This window comes from Sus scrofa, chromosome 1, assembly GCF_054392235.1.
Source record: "Sus scrofa isolate SSC_HxYL_T2T_F1_AM1 chromosome 1, Sscrofa_HxYL_maternal_Yorkshire_Landrace_v2.0, whole genome shotgun sequence".
NCBI classification, from domain to species: Eukaryota; Metazoa; Chordata; class Mammalia; order Artiodactyla; family Suidae; genus Sus; species Sus scrofa.
This window is the reverse complement of record NC_139383.1, coordinates 171017279-171034529: the sequence shown is the minus strand read 5'-3', so window position 1 is coordinate 171034529 and position 17251 is coordinate 171017279. Positions and strand designations below refer to the sequence as shown.

General features: G+C 35.9%; 1 protein-coding gene across 7 annotated transcripts in view; it reads right to left on the bottom strand.

Moving 5' to 3' along the window:
- The window catches only part of LOC102165284 (uncharacterized), a 780066-nt gene that overhangs the window by 368112 nt on the left and 394703 nt on the right, over nt 1-17251 (bottom strand). For 2 of the 7 annotated variants that reach the window (XR_014816040.1, XR_002346114.2), the window contains one exon: nt 6301-6445. The exons of 4 other annotated variants lie outside the window; for them this stretch is intronic. The gene's annotated coding sequence lies outside the window, so the exon portion shown is untranslated. Of the gene's footprint in view, nt 1-6300; nt 6446-16252; nt 16334-17251 lie in introns of those variants that run through there. One more of the 7 variants, XR_002346110.2, reaches the window with a different exon arrangement.

Sequence of the window (17251 nt, the reverse complement as noted above, 5' to 3'; positions counted from 1 at the left end):
GGTCATCAATCCTAATGAAATAATCCAACTTGCTATGAAAGATTAATGTATAATGTGTGTTTCACAGCCCTATTTTACAGAATGAAAATTAGCATCAATCTAAGTGGTCAACAATAATGGTTAAATAAATGAAGTACATTCACATGAGAGCAAGTTATTTAATAATTAAAATGTCATTACAAAATATATGCAATAAAATACAAATGTCTGTGATATGATAAATGAAGAAATCAGGATACAAAGTAGCATATATGTGCCAATTTCGTTTGTGTGTGTGCATGGGTGTGAAATAATTGGAGAGGCAAAACTAAGTATTTTTAAATGTTATTAATGGTTATTTCTGGATAATAGCAATAAGAAATTATTTTTACTTTTTTTCGTATTGTTCACATTTTCCACAGGAAGATCTATTTTTAGAAATAAAAACAAATGTTATTTTATTAAAAGTTACTAGAGTTTTACTTCTGCAGATGGTAGAGAGCTGGTATTTGATGAAAACTCTTGCAGATAAAATTACAAACACTGGACAAAATTAGAGAAAACAAGTAGTCAAAAGCAGCAAGAAACCGGAAGAGAGTCAAGCTTTAAAAGAGGAAAATTCACTTGGTAGGTTTGCATTTATGCAACTTTTCATGAAGCCTGAGGCTTCCTGGCTTGGTTTTAGGACGATCATAGTACCTAGAATCTATTACAGGAAACCCTGAAAAAGAGAGCCACTGTATGGAGAAGTCCAAAATTATGCATTTAAAATCTGTCCAAATATTTGGTTGACCCCTGATCTATAAAGAGCTCAGTCTCCTTAGTGTCTTGCAGAAAGTGCCAGACAGTTAGAATTTTAGCTCCTGCCAATTGTAAGGGAACTAGCTTTTAGAGTTTGAGTCCAGGCAGATTAATTCCTAATTAATATCTGATAAAACAATTATATTCTCCAGGGGAAGATAGCAGAATTTAGTTTTGAGAATGTTTTGTACACAATTTTCTGTTTGTAAACCAAAATTCCTGGGACAAGCAAAACAGAAAAACATGATTCATACTGAAGTAAGATATCAGTCACCTGAAACCAAGTGAAATACATAGCAGGGTCAAACTATAAAGAGTTATTTTATTACAAATATGTTCAAGAACTCAAAGGAAAATATAGATCAAGAATACGGAGAATTTCATCAGAGAAACAAACACTACAAAAATTGGAGACCCAATATGTGAAATTTTAAAAATAAGTGGATGAAGACACCCAGACGCAAAAGAATGAAAGTAGACCATTATCTTCCAACACACAAAAATTAACTCAAAATGGATTAAATGCTTGAATGTAAGATGTGAAACCATAAAACTCCTAGATGAAAATACAGTCAGCTACCTCCTTGACATAGGTCATGGAAATGCTCTTTTTGAATTTGACATGAAAAGCAAAAAAAGGCAACAAAAGCAAAAATAAATACATGGGACCACCACAAACTGAAAAGCTTCTGAACACCAAAGGAAACAATTAATAAAATGTAAAGGCAACATACTGAATGGGAGAAAATATTTGCAACTCATATTTCTGATAAGGGATTAATATCCAAAGTATATAAATAGTTTATACAACTCAATACAAAAAAAATCAGAGTATCTAAATAGATATTTTTCCAAAGAAAACATACATATGGCCAACAGGCACATGAAAAGATGCTCAATATCACCGATTATCAGGGAAATGCAAGTCAAAACCAAAACAAGATTCACCTCACACCTGTTAGAATGGCTAAAACCAAAAAGACAAGAAATAACAAGTGTTGGCAAGGATGTGATGGAAAGAGAACACTTATGCACTGTTGGGAATGTAAGCTGGTAGAGCCACTTCGGGAAATAGCATAAAGCTTCCTCAAAAATTAAAAAATAGAAGTTTCCGTCGTGGTTCAGTGGTTAACGAATCCGACTAGAAACCATGAGGTTGCGGGTTCGATCCCTGCCCTTGCTCAGTGGGTTAACCATCTGGCGTTGCCGTGAGCTGTGGTGTAGGTTGCAGACGCGGCTCGGATCCTGCACTGCTGTGGCTCTGGCGTAGGCTGGCGGCTACAGCTCCGATTTGACCCCTGGCCTGGGAACCTCCATATGCCGAGGGAGTGGCCCAAGAAATGGCAAAAAGCCCCCCCCCAAAAAAAAAAAATTAAAAAAATAGAACTACCACATGGTCTAACAATTCCACATCTAGGTATTTATCTGGGAAAAAAAAATACAAACATTAATTCAAAAAGATATATGCACCCTTGTGTTCATTGAAGCCATTATTTACAATAGACAATATAAGGAAGTCCCTCAGTAGATGAATAGATAAAGAACATATGGCAAATATAAAACACGGAATATTAGCCATTGAAAAGGAAATCTTGGAGTTCCCATTGTGGCTCAGCAATAACGAATCCAATTAGTATCCATGAGGACATGGGTTCAATCCCTGACCTAGCTGAGTGTATTAAGGATTCATCATTGCTGTGAGCTATGGTGTGGGCTGTAGGCGCAGCTTGGATCTGGCGTTGCCGTCGTTGTGGTGTAGGCCAGCAGCTACAGCTCTGATTCGACCCCTAAGCTGTGAACCTCCATATGCTGTGGGAGTGGCCCTAAACACACACACACACACAAAAGGAAATCCTGCCATTTGTGATGACATGGATGGACCTGAGTATATTATACTAAGTGAAATAAATCAGATTGCCGAGATCAGCTCAGCAGGATAGGGTGAAGAACGGGTGCTGTGAAACTTTAAGGAAAAAAGTTAACATAAAACAAGACACAGAGACATTTATCTTAAGTAAATGTGGGAACTGGGGGACTCGAGGTCTCAGGGACCAAGAGCTCTGCCTCAAGAAACCACACTGCTTTTACTGTGCTCTTGAGGATTACGTCAAGTAAGGAGGGAGTTGTAGGTGCAGGATATAGGGTGTTTTTTTTTTTTTTAAGTTAGTTTAAAAGTCTCATAGCCAGTTGCTGATTAAGCTTTTATTCTGACCTTTAGGCATTTAACAATCATTAGCATTTGAGGAAGCTTGGCATCAGCTATCTGTGCACAGCATTCTAGAGAATCACCATTGTGCTTCTGCAGATGGCATGCCTATCTGCAGCAGCTCGGAGTGCCTAGGTTTGCACCTCGGTTCTCCTTGCTAATGCATATGCTGCCAAGGACCCCTCATAAACCCCTTGGGGCCATGAGATTCCTCTTTTATTCTTAAGAGGACATGTCATGCCGTACAAACAGCATGCCAATCTACACAGTTCCGGCATGCCTAGACCAATGCATTATGTCCTCATTCAGTTGACCCTATGAATAACTTATGCCTTTAGGTCTTTGTTCTTAAGCTTAAGTCATTGACCAGCACTGCGACTGTTTTTCAAGCAGGAATATGGAGTAAAATAAGGCAGGACAAGATGGAGTTTTCAGCAAAGAGACTAAGAAAATATTGTAGAGACATGTCTTGTGAAGACAAATACCAAGTGATTTCACTTACATGTACAATCTAAAAATCAAAACAAATGAACAAAAACAAAACAAAGCTCATAATAAAGGGAATAGACTGTTTTTTCCAGGAGGGAAAAGAGGGTGGGAGGAATGGGTAAAGAGGGCCAAGAGGTACAACATTCTAGTTATAAAATAAATAAGTCATGAGGATATATGTCAGCATGGAAATTATAATCAATAATACTGTATCGCATATTTAAAAGTTGTGACAAGAGTAAATCTTAAAAGCTCATACCACAAGGAAAAAAATGTAACTTTGTATGGTGACAGATGGTAACAAGACTTATTGTAGTGATCCCTTCACAGTACATATAAATATTAAATGATTTGTATACTTGAAACTAATATTATATGTCAATTTTACCTCAATAATAATTTAAGGGAGTTCCCTTCATGGATCAGTGGTTTACGAAACCAACTAGGATCCATGAGGTTGTGGGTTCAATCCCTGGCCTTGCTCAGTAGGTTAAGGATCCTGCATTGTTGTGGCTGTGGTGCAGGCCAGCAGCTACAGCTCTGATTTGACCACTAGCCTGGGAACCTCCATATGCCACGAGTGCGGCCCTAAAATAGCAAAAAAAAAAAAAATAATAATAATAATAATAATAACTTAAAAATCAGTAAGTGAGATTAGCAGAAGATTGGATGTGGAAGACAGTAAACTTGAAGACAGATCTGTAGAAACTATTTAAGCTGAAGAGAAGAGAGAAAAATTACATCTTCAGTGAGGAACAATACCAGTCTAACATGTGAGGAACTTGGAGTCACAGGACAGAAAAGAGAGAATAGGGCAGAAAAATATTCAAGGAAATAGTGGCAGAAATTTCTCAAATTTGTTGAAACAAAGCTTACAGTTTGAAGAAGATCAGCAAAGCACAAGCTTTGATAAATACAAAGAAAACCACACTCAAACTTATCATAGTCAAACTATAATCAGCCGAGGGGGTGAGGCGGGGGGAGATGTAGTACACACAGGGGAACAATGATGTGAATGACAGATTTGTTTTCAGAAAGAACAAGGGATATTGGTACACTCATCAAAACATACTGAATTGTACATTTAAGATATGTGCTTTTCATTTTACGTACATTTAACCTAAAACATTATATACAGATATTGAATTCTAGTTTGTAGGTTTGCTTTTTTTTCACAGTGGTATAAATTAGCAATTAAAAACTATATTTCATATACTCTACCTTGAAAGTTCACAGGCTAGGGGTCGAATCAGAGCTGCAGCCACCAGCCTACACCACAGCCACAGAAACATGGGATCTGAGCCACATCTGTGACCTACACCATAGCTCACGGAAATGCGGGATCCTTTAACCCCCTGAGCGAAGACAGAGGTCAAACTCATATTGTCATGGATACTAGTCAGATTCATTTCCACTGCACCACATGGAAATTCTGCTAGGTTTATCGTTGTTGAGAGATTATTAGAGTGCACTCTGCAGTGCTGGATTGGAATTAGAGATATCAGAATTAGAGATATTTATAACATGTAAAGACATATATAGAATAAATATAAATCTATACATATGTATTATGTACGCACACATATATACATTGTGCTTTTATATATGTGTGTGTGTGTGTGTGTATATATATATAGATATATAGATATATAGATTCCTACCTATCTGATATATCTATATATGTGTGAGTGTGTGCTCTGTGATGGAGGAAACTAAAAGCAGTGATCCATCAGTAGTACCTAACATACCTAGCACCCAAATCTTGGTTTCTAAGGACCATTCTCCACTATAAGAAGGTTGGACTATTTTAAAGAAAAGCCAAGAACATTTTGCTGCACCATAAAATAAGGAAGCACTAAAGAGATGCTGGAGGCATATCAAAAGAATACAGGCCAGTTTGAAAGGGATCCCACTGGACAAACTTAGACAATTTAAATGTTAAAGACTGATGAAATGGCTTACATCCCACTGAATAAAATAAAAATTCATATGCTCATTTAGATATAAATTAAAGAATACAGAAATAGTGAGAGAGTCTTCCTTACAGTAGAACTGATGAATATACAAGGATGCTTAAAGTAGTGGGTAAAAGTTTAATGAGAAGCGGGATATTTGTCTAGTCTCAAAGTATCGTCCTTTCCAATTGCTTATTAATTTCAAAGGGGAAAAAACTGGTAAAACAACAGCAACAACAAAAGCAACAACTTGGCAGATACCACATTAGCAAAATGACAAACCACAATAGCATGTACCTATGATACAATGCATTGAGGAGGATACAACATACTTCTGTGATAATTCCACTAAAATATATCATACCAATCTCATTATGACAAAACAACAGACAAGTCCAAATAGAGGAACATTCTACAAAATAATTGATCAGTGCTGTTTAAAAATATCAGTGTCAAAAGCCACAAATAAAAAGAAACTTCTAAAGGAGACTAGAGACATGATAATTAAAGGAAATGCATGAACCTGCACCAAATTCTAGATCAGAGGAAACAAAAAATAGCTATAAAGGACATTACTGGGGCAGTTGATTAACTTAAATATGGAATATAGATTGTATTTTATCACTATTGAATTTCTGGGCTTTGATCATTGTACTGTTTATATAAGAGAATGTCTTAGCTCCTAGGAAGAAACACATTGATAGGTAAAGAAATACATCTCCAACTTACACTCAGATGGTTCAGGAAAAGATATGAATGCATATATATAGGTCAAATATATATGCAGCTAATCCTCATCATTCACAGAATTCATTTTTTTGAAATTGACTACTCATTATATTTATTTGTAACCCAAAAAGCAATACTCACAGTGCTTTAGTGGTCATTCATAAGTATGGAGAGAGTAGCAAACAATTTGAGTCTCCTGACTTGCATTTCCCAGCAGAGGCAGAACGAGAACACACATGGCCTTCTTGTTTCAGCTCTCGTATTGTAAATGCATCCTCTTCCAAATCTATTTAGTGCCATATGCAAAAACAATGGGCTTTTTGTTGGTGATTTTAATGTTTAAAATGACCCCAAATTACAGTGCAGAAGTGATGTCTAGTGTTCCTAAGTTTAAGAAGATTGTAATATGCCTTGCAGAAAAAAAAATTATGTGCATTAAATAAGCTTCTTTCAGGCATGAATTATAGTGCTATTGGTCAGAAGTTCAATGTGAATAAATCAGCATTGTTGATCATATTGATTACACTATTAATAAATCAATAAATGTTTTACATAATAACACTTAACCATTTGTATATCAAAGACACTGTCTTTAAACAGAAACACACATAAAACAAAGTTAAATATCAATCACTTGATTAGAAAAAAGTTATGACTAGAGATTGAGAGGAATGTAATCCTGTATTTCTTTTTTTTTTTTTTGGTCTTTTGTCTTTTTAGGCCGCATCCGCGGCATATGGGGGTTCCCAGGCTAGGGGTCTTATCAGAGCTACAGCTGCCGGCCTACGCCAGAGCCACAGCAACACCAGATCCGAGCCGCATCTGCGATCTACACCATAGCTCACAGCAACGCCGGATCCTTAACCCACTGAGCGAGGCCAGGGATTGAACCCGAAACCTCATGGTTCCTAGTCGGATTCATTTCCACTGCACAACAACGGGAACTCCTAATCCTGTATTATTTTTAAGAGCAAAAGTTCAGTATTCACTAATTCAGCGTTCATGATGGATTTATAGAACATAATCACTACAAATCAAAAGAATCCACTATTGTTAGATAAATGATAGATACATGCATACCTACATATATACATATAGATGTATAATCGACTAAATATATGTATAAACACACACACAGCAAACAGAACAAAAAGTAAACAATTGCTGCTGAATCTGGGCAAAAGGTATATTAGGCGTTCCTCTTACTATTATTATAACTTTTGTGCAAGTGAGAAATTGTATCGAAAATAAAATTTGCCAAAATTCATAATGTATAATAAATTACAAGATATTCTTGTTTACAAGAGACGCAAATTGGTTTCTTTTCCCTAAAAATCTGAAATCACATAGAAATACAGCCATCTGCATAGTATTCTGTGGACAACTAAAAAGAGAGATACTGGTTTAAGAAATTCCAGACACTAGGAAAAATAGCCCATTCATGAAGTAAAGATGAAGTAAACAAGACATAAAAGAAAAACAGTAACATCTTCAGGTAGCTATTGGAGCTCAGGAAATACACAGCCAGAACAACAAGACACAGCAAGTGGCAGAGTAGACTATGACGTTGGCCCTCAAGAAACTATATTTTTCTAAAGGACCTACTAGAAAAAGGTAGTTGCAACCATGGGAAAAAGACCCACACTCTTAGAAATGGGATTCTCTTTAAAGTACATATAACGTTAGCTTCGCCCTGTTGTGGTAAACTGGATTAGAGTGGAGAAGTTCTATGATGCTAAAAGGGGTTCTCCTCACTCATTTCCCTTCTCATTCTTGGGTGACAACCATTTAAGTACTGATGGCAAATAGGCTGCGGATTTTAACTTTAATTAAAACATGTTTCTTATGTTATGGAACCATTAGTTCCTGACATTAGATTCTACCACTCATTTCTAATATTAATGGATCTGGGCTCTTAGCACTTTTAGCTAAGACTAAGTTTAGTTTTATAATTATATGCATACGTATCATATATATATATATATATAGTTTCTAAGATGTCAAATATCTGACTTAAAAAAAGAAACCTAATACTGCTGTTTTCAATGTTTTTGTTGTTTTCATTTTGATTATTCTAATAGATATAGCTCAGATAATTTCTCACAAATTGATTTTCCCATCAAATTCTTGATGAAAAATATAATAAAACAATAAAAATTGATAAAGTAACTCAACTTATCTATTTTAAAAAAAAGATAATGTTGTTGAGACCACAGTGTTAATAATCTAACTGAAGGAAAGACTTAGACTTTGGACTTGATCCAATTAATTCAACAAATGTTTATTGATACTTACTATGTACTGGAAGGTCCTTTCCTTCAAGGAGCTCACACAAGATACACACATATACACACAATCATACACACCCTCGTGACCAATTATATTACAGTGGGCAGAGTTTATGGTAAATCTTGGGGAAAAAAACCAACATTTATAGATCACCAATAATATGGCTTACCTCTATGCTAGCTCATTCCATATTAACAAAGACCTTCTGGTGTCATAATTTGTAGATATATTTTGAAGTTCAGAGAAGTTAAATCACCTGCTTATGATAAGTGGCAGAACTCCTATCTATTTCCAATGACCGTTTTTATCTTTGTTTCAATTTTTTAATATGCCATAAAGTACAGATGAAAGAGTAATTAATTATACTTTGGTGATTTAAAGAGGCTTTCTAAAAGAAGTGGCATGGAGGCTGTCTTTTAAAATTATTGTAATGGTCAAGATCTTGGTAAGCTCAGTGACTATGGTGATATTAGATATATTCCCAAGGTAGCATCAACTTGCCATTATAGATTTGGTGGACTACAGATACTTCTAAGTTGACTCTGAGATTTCTAGCTCCAGTGATATCATTTATTAAAGTAGGAACCACAAAATGAAAACAGGTTTGTGGAGCAAGATAACTCACTGAAATGACTAATTCATGACTGATAATTATATCAAGACATTATCTTTACCCAGCTTTAATGGCAAAAGAGAAGATAATTGGGCACAAGAGGGAAAGAAGAAAATTACACTTTTGTAGGCTGAAATATATATAGACCCTTGGGAATATTTGAAAACTCTATAATGAATTGCTTTATCCCTAAAGGTGAAAAAAGTATTTTTCAACAACACAACTATTTAGCCAAAATTGTTTCAGTTTTTATTTGTTCATTTCTCTCCCACTGCATGCTGGTAAAATTGTCAGCAATTAATTAATGTCTTTTGAAGGTTAAGTCTTTATAAAGTGCAAAAAAACATAGTAGGAAACATTTTCAGCCAAATAACATATTAATGTGACCCTAGATTTCAAACTCGTGATTGTCCAAAATGACTGAACTTGTCCCACTGGGATGTTTAAATTTTTGTGGATGCTCTCAAAATAATCCCTTCTGATCCTGAGCTAATTGTCAATCTTTGGAGGTTGGTTCTTGACAAAGATATCTGTGGACATGGGAACAGAGGCTAAACCTAGGGTTAATACACCAGAGCCTGTTAAGCTGGGGTCCAATGTGTTTACAAGTGCCCCACCACCACTACCCCACCACCTCCTGCTTCTCTGAGAGCCATCCCTTTGATGAGAATGTAACCAAGGGGTGGGGGTGGGTAGTTTATAAGTGGAAAATAAAAATTACTAATTATTAATTTAAAAATAATTTAAAATCACTGTTCTGAGCCAGTCTGGTGTTTTATTTAAACTGTCATCCTTTAACCTAGAAAAGTAACAACACAAGGGGTAGGGGAGATACGTTATTTCCCTCCTCCCAAAAGACAATCTTACATGATGAGGTTCAGCTTCTAGAAACCTCTACAGCTTCTTGGGTAATTCATTTTGTGGCTTCCCACTCACTATGTAAAGCAGTACTTTCTTGTCACTCTCAAAAATTCACTCTTCTAGGTTTTAAGAGATGCATCTTCGATTTAATATTCCTGGAACCATCAAAGCCTTCACTCACCCGACACCTGGACTTCAGTTACAGGATCATATGAACTTTCAACCTACATCTACTCAGGATCGACTCAATTATTTTGCTTTTAGCAATGATGCTACCATTTACCAGGTATTTGACCTTGGGCTAGCTATGATAATTTCTCTGTGTCTCAGTTTCTTCATCTTTAAATATATCTTAATAGTATCTATCTCAGAGGGTTATTACAAAAATAAATTATTCAATGAGTAGAAAGACTTTGGAGTATTTCCTGATTTCTGTGGTAAGCATTCAATAATTCTTAACTGTTACTTTCAACATATACATGGACAACATCTAGATTTTAATATGATGAATAGTATTATATTTATAGTACTTACCATTTATCAGGCACTGTTTAAAGAGTTTTATATGTAATAAATCATTAGGTTATAAAACTCTACAAGGCATGTACTGCTATTGTCATTATCACCATTTTAGATATGAGGAAACTGAAGCTGAGGCAACTTAATTAAGTTGCCCAACATCACCCAGATAAAAGTGGCAGAGCTGGGATTATTCTAGGAGGTCTGAAGATAAGATTCTACACTCTTAACTATTATGTAATAGTGTACCTCATAATGGTTGCTGGAAAATGTTATTATTTAATTTGTCTTACATAAATGTTGCTATTTTTGCTACTGGGGACCCTCATCCTTGAGAATTCCAGCTCAGGAGAACCATGGCTGAGGAAATGAAACAGTGTATCCTTCAACAGCATCATGAGGATTGAGATGGCAGGAAACCAGGTCTTCTCACTCAAAAGCATCATTGATATTGGAAGGACTAGATACAGGCAGGAAATCGAACTAAGTTTTGCTCTGATTTTGACTGAGTATATGTTCACATGCTCAGTGGCAAAACAGTTGTGAGAATCCTAATTCTAACTTTTCAATCAACTGCTCTGAACCCCCAGGTAAAACTATGAAGAAATGAGGTGTGGGTGGAGGAGAAAATGTGAATAATAAACAAGGCAGCAGAGTTGTTGAATGGAAGACATTAATGGAACCCCAAAATAAGTCTAGTCTATTTTAAGGTAGTACCATTTAGGTTGAATAAAGGGGTGGTATAGTGCAGGGGTTGGCAAACTCTGTGAAAAAACAAACAAACAAAAATGCTGTAAGCCAATACAGCCTGACATCTATTTTTGTATAGCCCCAGCAGCTAAGAATGATTTTTACTTTTTTGCATTTTTAAGAGATTATAAGAATATATTTTGGAATACATGAAAATTATATAAAATGCAAATTTCAGTTTCCATAAATAACATTTTATTGGAACATAACCAATCCATTTGGTGATGTATTGTCATGTCTGCTTTCTCACTACAACAGCAGAATTGAATAATCCCCACAGACCAGATGGCCCACAAAATCTAAATATTTCCTATCTGGACCTTTTTAGAAAAAGTTTGTCAACCTCTGGCATAGTGAATGGAAATAACTTAGTTGCTGCCAAAAAATATTAGTGCCACATGGTTAAAAATAGCTGCATTTCTATTGCCTTAGGTTTTCTCACCTGTAAAATGAGTGAACTGGTACCAGTCACAGTGGTTGTCAGACTAAACCTCAGGAGTGCTGGGGTTACCTAGAAGGGGTCGTTGGAGGGCAAATGAAAGAAGCCAATAGCGAAGACCATTGTCCTTCCTGCAATCCTCCTTCTTCAACCAGAACCATGACTCTTGCATCTGATTTGTCCAAAGAACATTTCTGAAGAATGGACTGAAGTGCCCAAAATAAAAACCAGATTTGACCACCACTGAAAGGGCCTCTATGATCATGAGTAGCCTCGCTCCATCCTCCCCCTCTCCTATTTTGGCCCAGTTCCCATGGCAGGGGCAGCTCTGTGAAAAATGTAAGCCCTATAATTCAAAGCTTTGGGTCTATATACTAATGGTAGAACTGTATTCCTAGAAAATGTCAAGAACAAGCCCCTGTCCACGTTACCTTTGGCTTTAAAATTTCTAAATGTATCAGTAGGAAATAATAGTTTCTTACGCTAAAAGAAAGAGAATTAGAGGAGACTAAAAAACTGAAATAGCCCCTGAATTTCCATCCTTTTATGCCATATATATATATACACACATACATAAACACACCTCAGAAGGGAAAGATTTCATCAACAAAGTTGGTTGGGGAAGAGAAATATATACATAATATTGAATCCCCCCTTCTTAAACTTTGAATTGATTTTCTGACAGAACCATCAGGTAACTCATTGTTTGCTTCATTGGTATGATGATAGCCTTTCACAAGTTCCATCTGTTCCTAGAGATTATTAAAGAATGGAGTATCCTTGGTTATTTGTAGATCGGTATCATATTATTGGATGACAAAAGATTTTTTTAATACATATTTTGCTCCAAGGATTTTCCATTGAGGAACTCTATCTACGTTATTTTTATAGACTGATTCTCACTTAGTGGTGGCAAAAATGCAACTTTATGGTTCAAAGAGAAATGCTTAACATGGCTTATAAAAAATGTATAGAACTTCTTCAACATCAAATAACTCTTGGGATACTACAGCCTGGTAGGCTAAGCGTAAATGAAATGGAAACACACTCAAAACATAACCTGAATTTTAAAATTAAAAAAGACTCCAGGCAAAATGTATCATAATCTTGAAAACCCAACTTATTTAGAAAGTTATTAGAAATATTTTGCTAAACACACCATAGCTAGGACTTCTTTGGAATTATCCCTTTGGAATTGTTCAGTGGGGATAAAAGTCTGAATGTGGAGATAACACACAATATTTTTGATGCCATGGTTTCAAACTGAAATAGTCTGCTATGCTTCCTTTCTGATGCCCCCATGCGCTCTTGCTCTGAGCTGTTAAACATTGGCCATGGCAGAAGCAGCTGCATTGCACTTGGGTGTGAAATCATCCTTAAGCATATTTGGTGGAGGAGTTGAGTTTATTCATTGTCATCATAAAATAATTGCAAGGACAGTGTAGCAACTGAACAGACCTGGTGTCGTTTGGACAAAATAGGAATTCTTGGTTTCTCTTTGTAACTGTATATTCTGCAACAGTATTTAAAATAAAGCTTTTTATTAAAATTTTTATCAAAGATGTAGAGTATTAAAAGAGTTTAACTTCAATTTCACCTCTTCTCTTACCCCTTTCACCATCCTCTGTGTCTAAAAATTCACCAAGATGCCCCCATCTCACCGGGTTATCTGGAGATGTCTCTTTCAAGCATTTTTAGGAGAATGATTGTGGCATAACTAAAAAGCAATAGAAGTCAGTAGCACAGATAGTAACAAATAGTTATGAAACCACTACCATCATAATTCCACCAAGAGGCAGGGTTCAGTGGGCCATTGACAATGCAAGTGTGGGACTGACCTGGAGTTCAATATGGAAATTAGAACAATGAATTAGCCCCTTGAATGAAAATTATCCTTATCTACTAAGCAAAATACAGAGGAATAAACTGATTCCCTTCAGAGTTGGAAAGACTTTTTTTTTTTTAATCCCTTACTGAGAGTTTCCTCCTAATAGTATGCTTGAAAAGCACAAGTAGGAGGAAGCCAAGACTGAGAGAAAGGCACCTTCATCCTGACCTAGTCTCAATTTCCCGGTTTTCTTTTCTCACCGATGATAATTATAACTGTCATGGTCCTCTAGATTCTGAAGTGTTTAACCTGCTTTTATGTCGTGTTACATTTTTCTCTTGACACCTTTATTTAAATGTATGTAAATATATGTAAAGAGACTATCCCAAAGCTCAGTACAATGACTTTATGCATCTGACCTCCCCCATACTTCACATCAGCTCCAAGTTAAAAACATTATTAGTCCCATTTTGGAGGAAAGAGGCCCCGAAAGGTTAAACAACTGCTTAAGTGGCCTGACCGGTGTTGAAATCAGGTCTGATTTTAAAGCCTGTACAGGTTTTCCTAAAACAAAATCTGTTACACAGACCCTGAGGTTATACTCAGGGTCTTCAACATGCTCTATGATATTTTTTAATGTTTTTATTATTAAAATGTGGTAGCATATTTGTATTCTCCCAACACAACTGATAAATCTATATATATTTGAATTTTGATGATTATCTTAGAAGTTAATATGAGCATATTGGTATGTTGTGCATTACTTGGATGAAAAGGTTAAAATGAAGTGTTGTCACAGTTTTAGGGTCCATGTCTACATTCTAATATTCCTTTTTTTTTTCTTTCTTTTTTGGCTACCCTGTGGCATATGGAGTTCCCAGCTGGGAATCAGACCAAGCTGTAGTTGTGACCTACACCACAATTGCAGCACTAATCTTCCTTTTTACAACTCATTCTCCATGGAGTGGCCAGATTTTTTTTCAAATAATGTAAGTTCCCTGAACAATATCCTCCAAGGACTTCCTACTGCCATTCAAAGAAAATCCAAACTCTTTATTTCACTTTATGAGCCCCATAATCTACTTCTTCAGACTGGCCTTATACTTCTTCCACCCCCACACTGGGCCCCAATTCAGTGAGCTCTTGGAGAGTAGATCCCTCTTCTGGATTTCTTTTCTTCCATACTTATAATAGTGCCCACCCTCTCCAAAGAAAAAGAAAGAGAGAAAGAAAGAAAAGAAAAAGAAAAAAGAACAGGTACTCACAAAAAAAATACAAATACTTTTGAATATATGGATGCTCACTTTGGCATTAGATAATACTATTCTAATTGTTGAGAGATTAGGGGGATTTAAAAAAAAAAAAAAAGCAGGCAGACCTAAGAAGTAAATGATATAATAAATTAAGGAAAGGCCAAACCATGGCATGTTACACTGGCTCAATATTTCTCTGGAGTTGAAATAAAAAAATAGAAAATAGAGGTCTTCCCACACACTCACAATGGTATGACATGCTGAAGAAAGGTCTTGCCATAGTTACAATGTAAACATTATTTTAATATCCTCAAAACAGCACCATCATTAGCCACGTTAAATTTGCCGATTTGAACTTTTTTATATTTTTAATTGAATTCAACTTGAATTCAATTATAGTATATTAAAATATAATTTTATATTACTACATAATTTATGTTTATAGAATTTGTATTTATATACACCTATATCAATATGTACATAAAATTATAATTTACAAATTATAATTTATAAGATCCATTAGCATAATAAATTTCTGCCCTGTTTCTTTTAACATAAGCAAGCATTATTATACAAATAACTTAAATGGATTTGTATATTTCTTAAGTCTGGGAAACACTACCTTATTCCCTGCTGTCTCCTACTTCATACCTCTAAAATATCCTTCAAAGTCAATCAGATTTTAATTAAATATCAAATATGAGTTGAGACTAAAATACATCATATAAATTATTGAGAAGGACTAACTATTGTCTGTCTCAAAGAGTTAAACATAGATCCTCCAAATAATTTATGTTAAATATCCCAGGAGGGAGAAAGTTTGCACAATGGATTCAATCAGTGGTTCTCAAAGGATGGTCACAGGACTAGCATCAGAAACTCCTAGGAACTTGTCAGAAATGCACATTCTCAGGCTTCATCCTGAAATCTAAGAGGGGAACCAGATAGCTGTGTCCTAACAGGCCTCCCATCCCCACTTGATTCTGATGACCGCTACCTTGAGATCACTGGAGGAATTAGTGACTAAGATAATATTAAGAATTTGGCCACACAATACAGACTAGCTTCTCTAAAAAAAAGTTTTCCATTAGCGTGGGCTTTTTAAATATTTTAATTAAAAAAAATTGTTTCCATTTGATGTGCATCATATCTTTCTAGCTTTCTTTTTAAATTCTTATTCTTTAGGCTACAAAGGTTCATGACAGTCAACAGTTAAAATATCTTTTTGATAGAGGCTGTGTTTACAAGATTCCAAATCAAGCAGCAAATTTGATCATCTAATTCAATTAAACATAAAAGTGAAAAATGAAGTCATTCATTCCCCCTGTTTGCTTCTGTCTGCAGCATAAGGAGAAAGTAAACTTTACACATAATTCCATGTCAGGTAGTCCCAATCTGCAAGGCTATCTCTGAAATGAGGTCTAGGAAGTATCCCAAAAGCCACTGTGTGGCTTCAGCATCTGCATTTGAGTCTCAAATTTTAGCCACCATACTGCCATCACTGTTACTGGTCATGCCCTCTAGAACTCTGCAGTCTGTAGTTCTTGTAGAATAGGCATCTTTGAAGATTCCAGTGGGCATGAGTTGCATTCAAGTTGCCAATTCATTTATCTTGCGATAGTCTGTGGGAGATAAGGAAATGCAGTTTCCTCAAGAAAGATCAGAAAAAGGCCAATAATCTTTCTTAAAAATACCATTTAAAATAATGAATTGTTTCCCCACAAATTTCCTCATTGGCCCCTGAGAGAGTTCTTCTATTGTTTAAAAACAAGGGGGAGTCTCTTCACTAAAGAAAGACACCACTTTCACTAAACAAATTTTCCACAAACAAATTTCCTCATTGGCCCCTGAGAGAGTTCTTCTATTGTTTAAAAACAAGGGAGAGTCTCTTCACTAAAGAAAGACACCTCTTCTATTGTTTAAAAACAGGGGAGAGTCTCTTCACTAAAGAAAGACACCACGTGATGCCACAAGCACTCCACGAGAATAAATTCATCTCAGAGGCTGGGTCCCTCAGCAGCAGGGAGCTTGGCACCAAAGAATGCTTTTCACACCAGGTCCCCCGACAAAATTATCAGTTGGGAGAGAAAAGTGGTCCTGTAGAGCCGGAGTCACAACGCAGCTAGGAATCTGAAACAGCCTCTCCAAGGAAGCTGCTTTTGTTGGGAAGTCATTGCAGGAAGGGGAGGAAATTGAACAGAAGGAAATTAGATCCGAAAAGAAAATACATCCTCTCTTTGAGAGACACTCTCATCTTATGTGATATGTGTTCCTTTGCTTGGATGTAACCTTTTTAACTATAAAAAGGCCCTGTGTCCTCTAATTCCAAAGAGAATGTATGAATACAAATACTGAAAAGCAGCCCTCTGACTAATCTTTTCTGCGCTGGCAGCAGTTGGCAGAGTTAGTGCTTATTTGTTAAAACTGTTGTTAATGTGCTTATCTCTGCTAGGATCACTCTTTCCTTTCTCCATCCCTAGGACAACTTATTCAAAAACCATAAATGCATTTCAGGACTCATGAATTCAAAACCTATTATA